Genomic DNA, 9,872 nt, shown 5'->3' on the forward strand with positions numbered 1-9,872 from the left:
ACTCTCAAGAAAACCCTAATTCATTCTTATCCTCTCTTTGTATGTGAAGAAGCTTTTGTGAGTGTTTCAAGGAAAGGAAGTAGTGAAGAAGGAAGGGAAGAAGTTGGAGAAGAAGCTTGAGATCAGAGATCTGGACTTAGCACCCTCTTGGTCATCATAAAGTTCTGAACTTTCTCCTCTTTCCTTCTAGATCTTGTTTATGGAAGTTTGGACCTTTTTAGGTCCAAAGGTTGAGTCTTGATCTTGTAAGTCGGTTTTGGAGCTTGGATTGCCATCCTTAAGGCTCAGAAACATCTTCCTAGCAATAAAGTTTCAATCTTTGTGGCTTATATGGAACCATGCATGAGATCTAGTTAGCTACATGGAAGTAGAATGTTATTTATGGAAGTTTGAGACTTTATGAGACTTGTAAACCATCAAGTAAGCAATTTTATGGCTTAAGACATGGAACAAGCTTAGGATCTGGATTTGTAGCTTCTGGATCGGATTATTAAGCACTTAATGAGATTTTGGCTTAACAGGGATGTACGCTGGGCGTACAAGGAGGTACGCGCCGCGTACAAGCCAACAGCCAGTACGCTCAGCGTACCTTGGTGTACGCCCCGCATATGCTGCCAGTTTGGGCTTCGAGTGTTTTAGGCCTCGGTGTGGGCTGAGTTTTAGGCTTAGGGTCCCTGGGCCTTAATGGCCCATCAAAATTCAGTTGCTAAGGACCACAGATTTAGTATTGGGCTTGAGTAAGGCCCAATAAAGGTTTTTGGGCCCAATATAGCAAATTAGGCCATTAGTGGGCCTATAGTGGGGCCATGGATGGACTTAGAAGGAATTGAGGGTTTGGGGCCATGTTGTGACCCATGCCATAGCGGGGGTAAAATGGTCATTTTACCCATAGGAGAATCCCTATTCTGATTTAGTATTTTATTTCCCATGATAGTTGGGAAGCAGTCGAAGCAGCAGTCAGGGATTTCTCATTCAGGAGTTCAGCAGTCCGCATCACGAGGTGAGTTTCCTTTCAGTAGGAACGGGTCTACGGCCACAATGTCGGCTCGTTTAGTTAGCAGTAGTTCCGGACCTCGGTCCGATGCAGTAGTTAGATTGCTTGATGTGTTTGTGATTCAAGCATGTTTTGTGTTATGTGTTTCGGACCCTGGTCCGATGCAGTATGCAATATCAGTGTTATGTTATTTGCTATGTTATGCTATGCTATGTTCAGTCAGTTAGTTCCGGACCTCGGTCCAATGCAGGGGGCAAGGCCCCAGATAGTTCCTGACTTCTGTCTGATGCAGTTAGTTCCGGAATTCGGTCCGATGCACTTTATGGACTTTAGTCTGATGCAGAGGGAAAGGCCTTGGTTAGTCCCGGACTTCGGTCCGATGCAGTGGGCAAGGCCCAGTAGTTGTTATATGTTTGTATGGTATGTGGTAGTTTGGGGGAGCTCACTAAGCTTCGTGCTTACAATTTCAGTTTTGGTTTCAGGTACTTCCGCAAGCAAAGGGAAGAGCTCGGGATGATGGCATCGCACACACCACAACTTCAGCTTTTATTCCTGGGAGTTTACTCAGTTTTTCCTTAAATGTGATTTGATACAGTTTGATACAGTTTTTATCATGGTACTTATTTATGGCTTGAGATATTGACGTATGATTTTTATGAAATAACATTCAGTATATGATTTTTAATATTGTTAAAACGAAAAAATTTTGGTTCGTATTTTGGGGTGTTACACAAACCCTCAAATTTAGGGTTTCACTCAAACAACACCTGCTCGCCGAGTCAGTCTCCCGACTCGTCGAGTAGGTCACTTAAACTGTCCGCGAATCTCGACTCCACTCGACGATTTGGGCATCCAACTCGTCGAGTCCCAGAGAAAAACACAAGAATGCTTGAATTAGATGTGTACCAGGAATCGGGTGTTACATAGATCCAGAAGATACACTCCAGTGGCTGTATTTCTTGGTAATCAAGTCTTCATCTTCGCTTTTAATTTATTAGATCTCTTCATAGTCCCTTTTATGAAGATTTTGGTCCATGAACGAGTGTGTGTGGCATTTGGACGTACCCTAGTAAGATCCTTTTAGATCTGAAAGTATTGTGGGCAGTTAAGGCATAAAGGTGGAAGCTTTATGCCATTAGAACTCCCCATGCAAAGTATAAGAGGTTGTTATGGCCTTTTGAGCAAAAAGCGCCATGCATGGGCGTAAAGTCCTTAACTTTACATGTTATACCGACCCTAAGAGGTCAGGTCTACCCTTTGGATGAAATGAGCTCAGCATAAATCAAGTTATGGACATAGACCTTAGGGGACTCGGTGAGTCATTCATGGGACTCAACGAGTCGAGGATTGGTTCCCAACCTTTTCTGTTTCGGAGAAATCTGGTAGAGTCTAGAATGGGGGACTCAACAAAATGGATGTAGTTATGGACCTGGAAGACCTGGGACTCGGCGAGTCCAAGGCAATCTCCCAACCCATGAAGACAGACTCGACAAGTTATTCATATAACTCGGCGAGTCATATAGTGGACACATTCATATGATGAAGATAGACTCGACGGGTTCAAAGGTGAACTCGGCGAGTCAGTTGAATAAGGGTCCCGATGTGTTTGAGGGTGAACTCGACAAGCTCAAGAAAGACCCGACGAGTTGGTTCGTGATTTCAGGATCCTGAGCGTTAGGACTCGATGAGTTGATGGAGCAACTCGGCGAGTCAAGTCAATCTGGAAGTGTTGACTTTGACCATGGATCGTTAACTTTGACTTTGTACAGAGTTGACTTATTTCGACTTTTGGAGGGCATTTTGGGTCTAAGTGTTATGTTGGTATTGTAGCTCGGGGAGCTAGGGGATCAGTAGCTCGGGGAATTGTCAGATAGCAGCCAGAGGTGTTTCAGCCAGTCTTCAGCCGTGCGAGGTGAGTCTCCTCATTGTGTGAATGGGTCTAAGGCACCAATGTCGACCCATTTAGTTTATGTATGATAGGAATACCCTGGGGTTAGCCCTAGCAACTGTGTGCTAGTATGTTATTCCGGACCAAGGTTTGATGTTGGGCGGGTGCCCGAGGAAGGTTGTTATGTGTATCTTATTCTGAACCAAGGTCTGATGTCGGGGTAAGCCCGATTAATGTTTGCATGATAGTTTATACTTGTTGTCTGTGTGATACTTGTATGTGCCTAGTAGGGAGCTGAGTGTGGGCGAGGTCCCGTATCTCATCACTAGCAGAGTATGGACGGGGTTCCGTGTCTCATTAGCAGCAGGCAGGGGTGGGGCCCGAGGTAGGAGAGAGGTGAGTGTGGGCAAGGGGCGTATCTTACTATCAGCAGGAGTGTAGGCGGGGTTCCATGACTCACCAGTAGCAGGATAGGGGCGAGGCTTTAGAACATGATTGCAGTAGAATATGTTTAGATTATGTGTTATGTGTTATGTACATGTTTGAGTATGTTTATCGGACGGGGCCCAGAGACAGGCGGGGCCTAAGAGAAACAGATATGAATACCAAGCGGGGCTCGATGCCAGGCGAGGCTTGATGTCAGATTCGTCCGATGTCGGGCGGGGCCCGATGTAGCGGGCTAGGCCTAATGTTGGCAGTATAAGTTTATGTATGGTATATGGTAGATTGGGGAACTCACTAAGCTTCGTGCTTACAGTTTCAGTTTTGGTTTCAGGTATTTCCGGTAGCGGAGGGAAGAGCTCGGGATGATCGCATGGCACACACCAAGAAGTTTAGCCTGAGATGTTTACTCTGATTATAAGAACATGTTTTGAGATGATACTATGATTTGATATAACTATTTTCGTTATGAATGGAATGTTTGGAAACTATGGTTTATATATTAAATTAAAAATGAAATTTTTGGCCTGTATTTTTGGAATGTTACAAGTTGGTATCAGAGCCTTGGTTTGAGGGATTCGAGCACACTCTCGGGTGTGTCTGGACTCAAACTGAGGGATTGGTATGAGAAAATTTTCAAAAGAAAATCATTTTTTATAAAACAAGCTTTGAGAAAAGAAAAGAGTTTTGAATAGAGAAAATAAATTTGAAAAGAGAAAAGGGTGTGGTGGTTGCAATCAGTCGAGCTCAAATAAGTTCTCTTAGAATACCCATACAAGTTTATGATATGATATGATTATGTGATCAACATGCTAGTTTAGGGCTAAGGATCAAGTAAGGATGCCTTATATGCTTGTTATATGTTTTATTTGAACTGCATGCTAGTACGGGTTATACAGTGGTAGGATAGCCTGATTAGGTTATGTCTGATTATATGAGCTTATATCGCATGCTAGTGTAGATTCTTGATATGTGAATGTGATTGCTTGCTTATGTTATGGTTAGACTTACCTTTCTGTCTGAATGCTACTTGCTTTGTGCTTTGTGAGACTCTAAGTGATGGGAGTTAGCCATTAGGTGAATACGTCAAGTCACATGTGATCAGGGTTGAATAATCTCAAAGTTCTGGATTTAGCCCTATTGCGTAGCTCTCGTTTAAGTCTAACCGTTGTAGGGACGAGTCCTTTACTTGAAGGATTATCCGAGCCTCGTCACATGTGATGGTATCCAGGTAGTGGCTAATTGGCATTATGAATATACCTTCAGTAGCTGAGGACTGGGTGCAGGTTAGAGGTTACCCTAGGGCAAGCCTAGGATGAGAGTAGTGCTGGGAGCAGTAGTAGTAGAAAGGGACTAAGTGGAGTCGAGACAATCCTCGAGGAAAGTATGGATAGATATGAAAGGTAGTAGGGGTCCATACTACTGGAAGCAGAGGATTTGTACTCAAGTCAAGGAAGGCTGAGATAAAACCAGGGAACTTGTAGTAAGTGTGAGATTCCTCAGTAGTGAGGAGTATTCTGATGAAGGTTATGTTATGTTGCAGAATGGTGACGTTGCATGAGAGACCATTAAGCGGTTCAGGTGCAGGCGAGGGATGAGGCTCGGGTTCAGGAACCGAGCAACTCGAGGAGCAGATGAAAGAGTTTATATCAACTGAGATTACGCGCAGTATCCTAGCTCAGACTACTGTAATCTTTGGTATGGTCAAGGAGGGTATACTGGAGATTTTGGATGAGAGGTTGGGAGCCTTCCGCTTTGAGATGGTGGCCATGATGGGGGCACGTACGCTGACATTCAGGGAGTTATGTGCTTGCGGAGCTCCAGATTACCATGGGGCTAGGGATCCCATCGCTAGCAGCAGGTGGTTGGCTGATGTTGCCAATGCTTTCCATACAAGTCGGTGTCCCGAGGGGGACAAGGTCCGACTTGCTTCCTGTCTTCTGAAGGACAGAGCACGGGATTGGTAGGAGGAGGTTGGACATGCTATTGGTGATGATGCTGCATTGGACGCGATGTCATCGAGTGATTTCTTGACCAGGTTCAGGGTTGAGTTTGCACCAGCGATCAAGGTGAAGTAGTTAGCACGGGAGTTTCAGGGCCTCAAGCAGACTACTGAGACAGTGGCGGAGATCACCACCAAGTTCAGAGAAAGAGCCATTCTTGTTCCGCAGTATGTGGCATACAAGGAGATGAAGAAGGCTCGGAACCACGAGATGCTGAGGAGTGACATCAGGCAGTTTGTGAGCCGGTCCAGTTGCAAAGATACTGGAGGATATTATTGCTCGAGCCAGGGAGAAGGAGATTGACTTAGAGGCGGACAGGAAGAGGAAACCATTCGAGGTACAAATATCAGCGGGATCGGGAAAGAGGCCCAAGACATCAGATTCTAGATCGAGAGGTCATCAGGACTGCAACTGCTGTGGAAAGTACGGCAGGATGCACGAGGGTGCATGTAGGAGTGGCAGTGGTGGCGATTCTGGTTGTTTCAGGTGCAGCCAGATCGGTCATTATAGTAGGGATTGTATAGCTACCACCACTCAGGGATCAGACCTGATCTATTTCCATTGTAGTCAGTGGGGCCACAAGAAGGCCCAGTGTCTGAGTTTGGTTACTTCGGGGCAAGAGATAGCTCCTGCCCCTGCGACTTTGAGGATCACTGACGGCCGTCAGGGCCGGGCAGATGCGCCTGCAGCGAAGAGCAGAGCATTCCAGTTGGTTACAGAGGAGACGCGATCAGCCCCTGATGTGGCAGGTGTGTGTCTTTCCCTTTTCCTATCAGTTTTGTTCATGATTTTATTGCTATAGTACTGCATCGATGTAAGTGTATTCATAATATTATATACTTCTGCCTATGATAATTTATATGCCATCTGCATACCTTGATTGTGAGAATAGTAGTTCGAAGATGTTTCTCGTTAGAGCAGGTTACTCAGGATGCAGTAATTGTAGCATGTGTGTGTGGGACTCAGTAGTGTCTTGCTAATTTCGGGGAAGGTATCGTTTGGGAATTCTTCCAAGCTGTGAGTTGTGAGGAGTTAGTCAAGTTGAAGTGGGGGAGAGCCACCCGTGTGGCCAAGGGCAGAAGTGAGTGCAAGACTGGGGTGGGTTCGCATTCTTGGTGAGGAAGAAAGCAGCTCAAGTGGCTGCTTGGATTGAGAAACATGAAAGTTGGGAGTTGGGGAAACTTTCCAACCTTGAGTTCGTGTATTCGCGATTAGTTGATGACTGGTTTGGGAAACCAGGTCGGAGAGCTTCCGGCAAGGTGCGAGATTAGTCAGGATATAGTACTGCGAGATAGTCGCAGCATTCCCTAGCAGTGAGTCAGTAAGGGAAGTGTTATAAGATTGCAGGTAAGCCGTAGAATTCACTAGCATAATGACTTTGAAATTGGTTTACCATAAACATTACCACATCAAAAACATGTTTTATAAGCCCAAAATAGTTTAAGGTAATGATTCTAGACCAATTCCAGGTTTAAAACTCGAAGATATGCTGTCAGGGGGTCCGACTCGTCGAGTGCATGAACCAACTCAATGAGTTGGATGAATTTAGGCATGGACTCGTCGAGTCCCTTACCGGACTCATCGAGTTAGCTATGCAGACAACATACAAACTTCGATTTTCAGCCATTTGCATCAAGTATAAATGAAAACAAGCCTTGGCTCTGATACCACTGATGGGTTTTGAGCATTCTAACACTCATATGGTGTACATGCAACCAGATAAACCTTGGATCTATGTTTTCTCTATTATACATGCAAATATTCAATACTCCAAGGTTTCATCCTAACTAGCATACTATGAAGCAACTATACTACAAGAATCTAGTATAGTGACATACCTTTTGATGGAGCTTGAAGTCTTGAACCTTTAAGAGTCGAGTGCCTCAAGTGTTGCACCTCAAATGGCTCGCACAACACCAAGAACCCTTGGAATAACTAGAGAATAAGGATACTTTCACCAAATCAGTTTTGCCCTCTTGTGTATATACACTAGTGCCATTTCATGAACTAGAGACCTCTTTCTATAGTGTGGAGGATTAGGGTTACATTCATGTAAACCCTAATACCCATGACATTTCATTTCCATAGTATCCATGGGTTAAACACTCCATGGACTATCTGATGGGTTTTGGTCATAAGACATCCTATGTGCTCATACAAACCCTAATGCTTGGATCTAGGTTTCTCTATTGTACATGCTTTGAATCCAAGACTATAAACCCTAATTCTAGCATATGGAAATCAATATTAACATATAATTAGGTTTAAGAACATACCTTGATTGTTATACAGCAATAACAATCCTAATCCTCCTTGAATTGACTTTGGAAGGCTTAGAGTCACAAGTGTCACTCCTCTAATGGTTCACAAACACCATAAGCAAGAGGATGAAGAGGAAATAGGATGGAGGCTGCCAAAACCGTGTGAAAACCCTAGCAAGAAGCTTAGCTACGTTTTTGGTCCTTAAGGGATCTATATATAGTGAGGTAATTAGGGTTATCTAACAAGGAAACCCTAATTTGTTTACTTAAGCCCTAAGCAACCCATAGACTCCTTTAATCAAACCCTTGGACTATTTCCTTATGGGTTTACCATTAGAATTCGTCCACCCCTTGATTTAAGACAATCCATGGCCCAAATTGCAATTATCTTATAATTACAATTTCAGTCCCTTAAGTTTAATTAATCTCTTTTAGTCACAAAACTAATTACCAATTAATTATTGACTAATATTAATTAAACAATATGATTTCTCCTTTAATATATTATTCCCATAATATATTAATAAATCATATTTAATCCTTTCTCTCCAAAATTCATCCTATCAAGTTGCTTTGGTGAAGGCAACCCAAAAGGACCATGCACCATCGGGTCAAGTACATACCAAAATAGTTATGGACTTAGACACTAATCCAACAGTCTCCCACTTGGATAAGTCTAACAACTATTCTGCGTATGACTTTGGATCCCGATCTGCAATCGTAGCTTTCCAAAGCCGCTGTCAACTTTGATCATATCAGATACGCGTGTCCTTGGATAAGGGATCATATATTCCTCCATTCTAGATATCATATGAGATATGATTTCAAATCATTCTCTTTGTACTATATCTCGATTTCCGATTTATGACGACTGACTAATTGAACAAATCAAATTAGCCCTAGCTCGGCCGAGCATTTACGTTTGTCATCATTAAACCATCGAGGGGCCCAAAGATATCGCTTTTATTCTACTTTGAATAAAAGGAACGGATAAACTTTGATACAATGCTTGCTTGCACTCACCCACCGAATTACACACAACAATATGTTTTATAACACCAAGTTACTGGTGCGTTTACATATTATCAATGTGCAACCGATTTGCAAGATACAACTCACACATCTCGGTTTCAAGAATATAAGATGTTATCGTCTCACCAATCACTCGTAATACAATTCATGAAGTGATCCAAGTGAGCGTGGGTTTAATCCAATGCTCAAATCATATTCATAAGCACTCATGAACGTTGCAGCAAACATTTGCTTATGTCTAATACTCTTCTAGACAATCCACACACCAATTCACGATAGTCTTCATTCATATCTACTTCCAACATATGAATGATTGTGGCCCGTTCGAATAATTCGATTATTCTTAATAAACTCAATTATTCTGGAAGTCAAAACATGCAAATGTGAAACACAAGAATAATACTAATCCCATATGGCCTCAAACCTTTGAGTATAAATAAAACGCCTTTTATTTATCACCATATTGATTACTCATTATTTGTCGTTTCGGGTAATCAACTTCTTACTTGAATTATTACACTTGTCCCATGCACCTAGCATGCACACAATGTTTACCTATGGTTCTTACTTTTGTGAAATAGACAAATTGAACACATTTCCAATCATTCTCATTTTACAACTCCAAATCCTTTTTCATAAGTGTAAGAATATCAAATTCTTGCTACTTATAGAATATGCTAGATTCTAACACTTTACGCAACGAACCTTTCGTAATGTCACTGCACCAAAGTCACAAAGACTATTGCCAATGATATTACAAAGTCCTCTATCGGAGATTGTTACAAGACAATTCCTTAGATATGATGTCTCTCTCTCAAAGTACATTCCTTTGAACATCCTTTTGCATAAAAGTTTCTAATCTAGTCATAGATTTTTTTTAATATTCAATTCCCAATATGGACACGCTTCCATATTTTCCATATGACAACTCATTCTTAATAGAATCTTATCTGTTCGTAATGATGTCGATATGGTCCATCCAATATGAGAACATTTCCGTATCTTCCAATACTATACTTCCAACTACTCACAAGCGACCAATCCTCGTCGAACTTTGGATTGTCCTTTGATAGTTGTTTAATTATTTTAGTCAAAACCAATTCTAGTCCCTTTTCCCTCTAAATGCGCTAGACATTTGGAAAATTTTAGAATGGTCAAACATTAAAACATTTGCAATTGATCCTATACCCGAAGCGTATGGGACACGACGCATAATGTTTTATTTGCTATGTTCTCAAAATTCGAATTGTGAA

Source organism: Lactuca serriola, chromosome 3 (assembly GCF_051521515.1).
Source record: "Lactuca serriola cultivar US96UC23 chromosome 3, Lser_US96UC23_V15, whole genome shotgun sequence".
Lineage (NCBI taxonomy): Eukaryota > Viridiplantae > Streptophyta > Magnoliopsida > Asterales > Asteraceae > Lactuca > Lactuca serriola.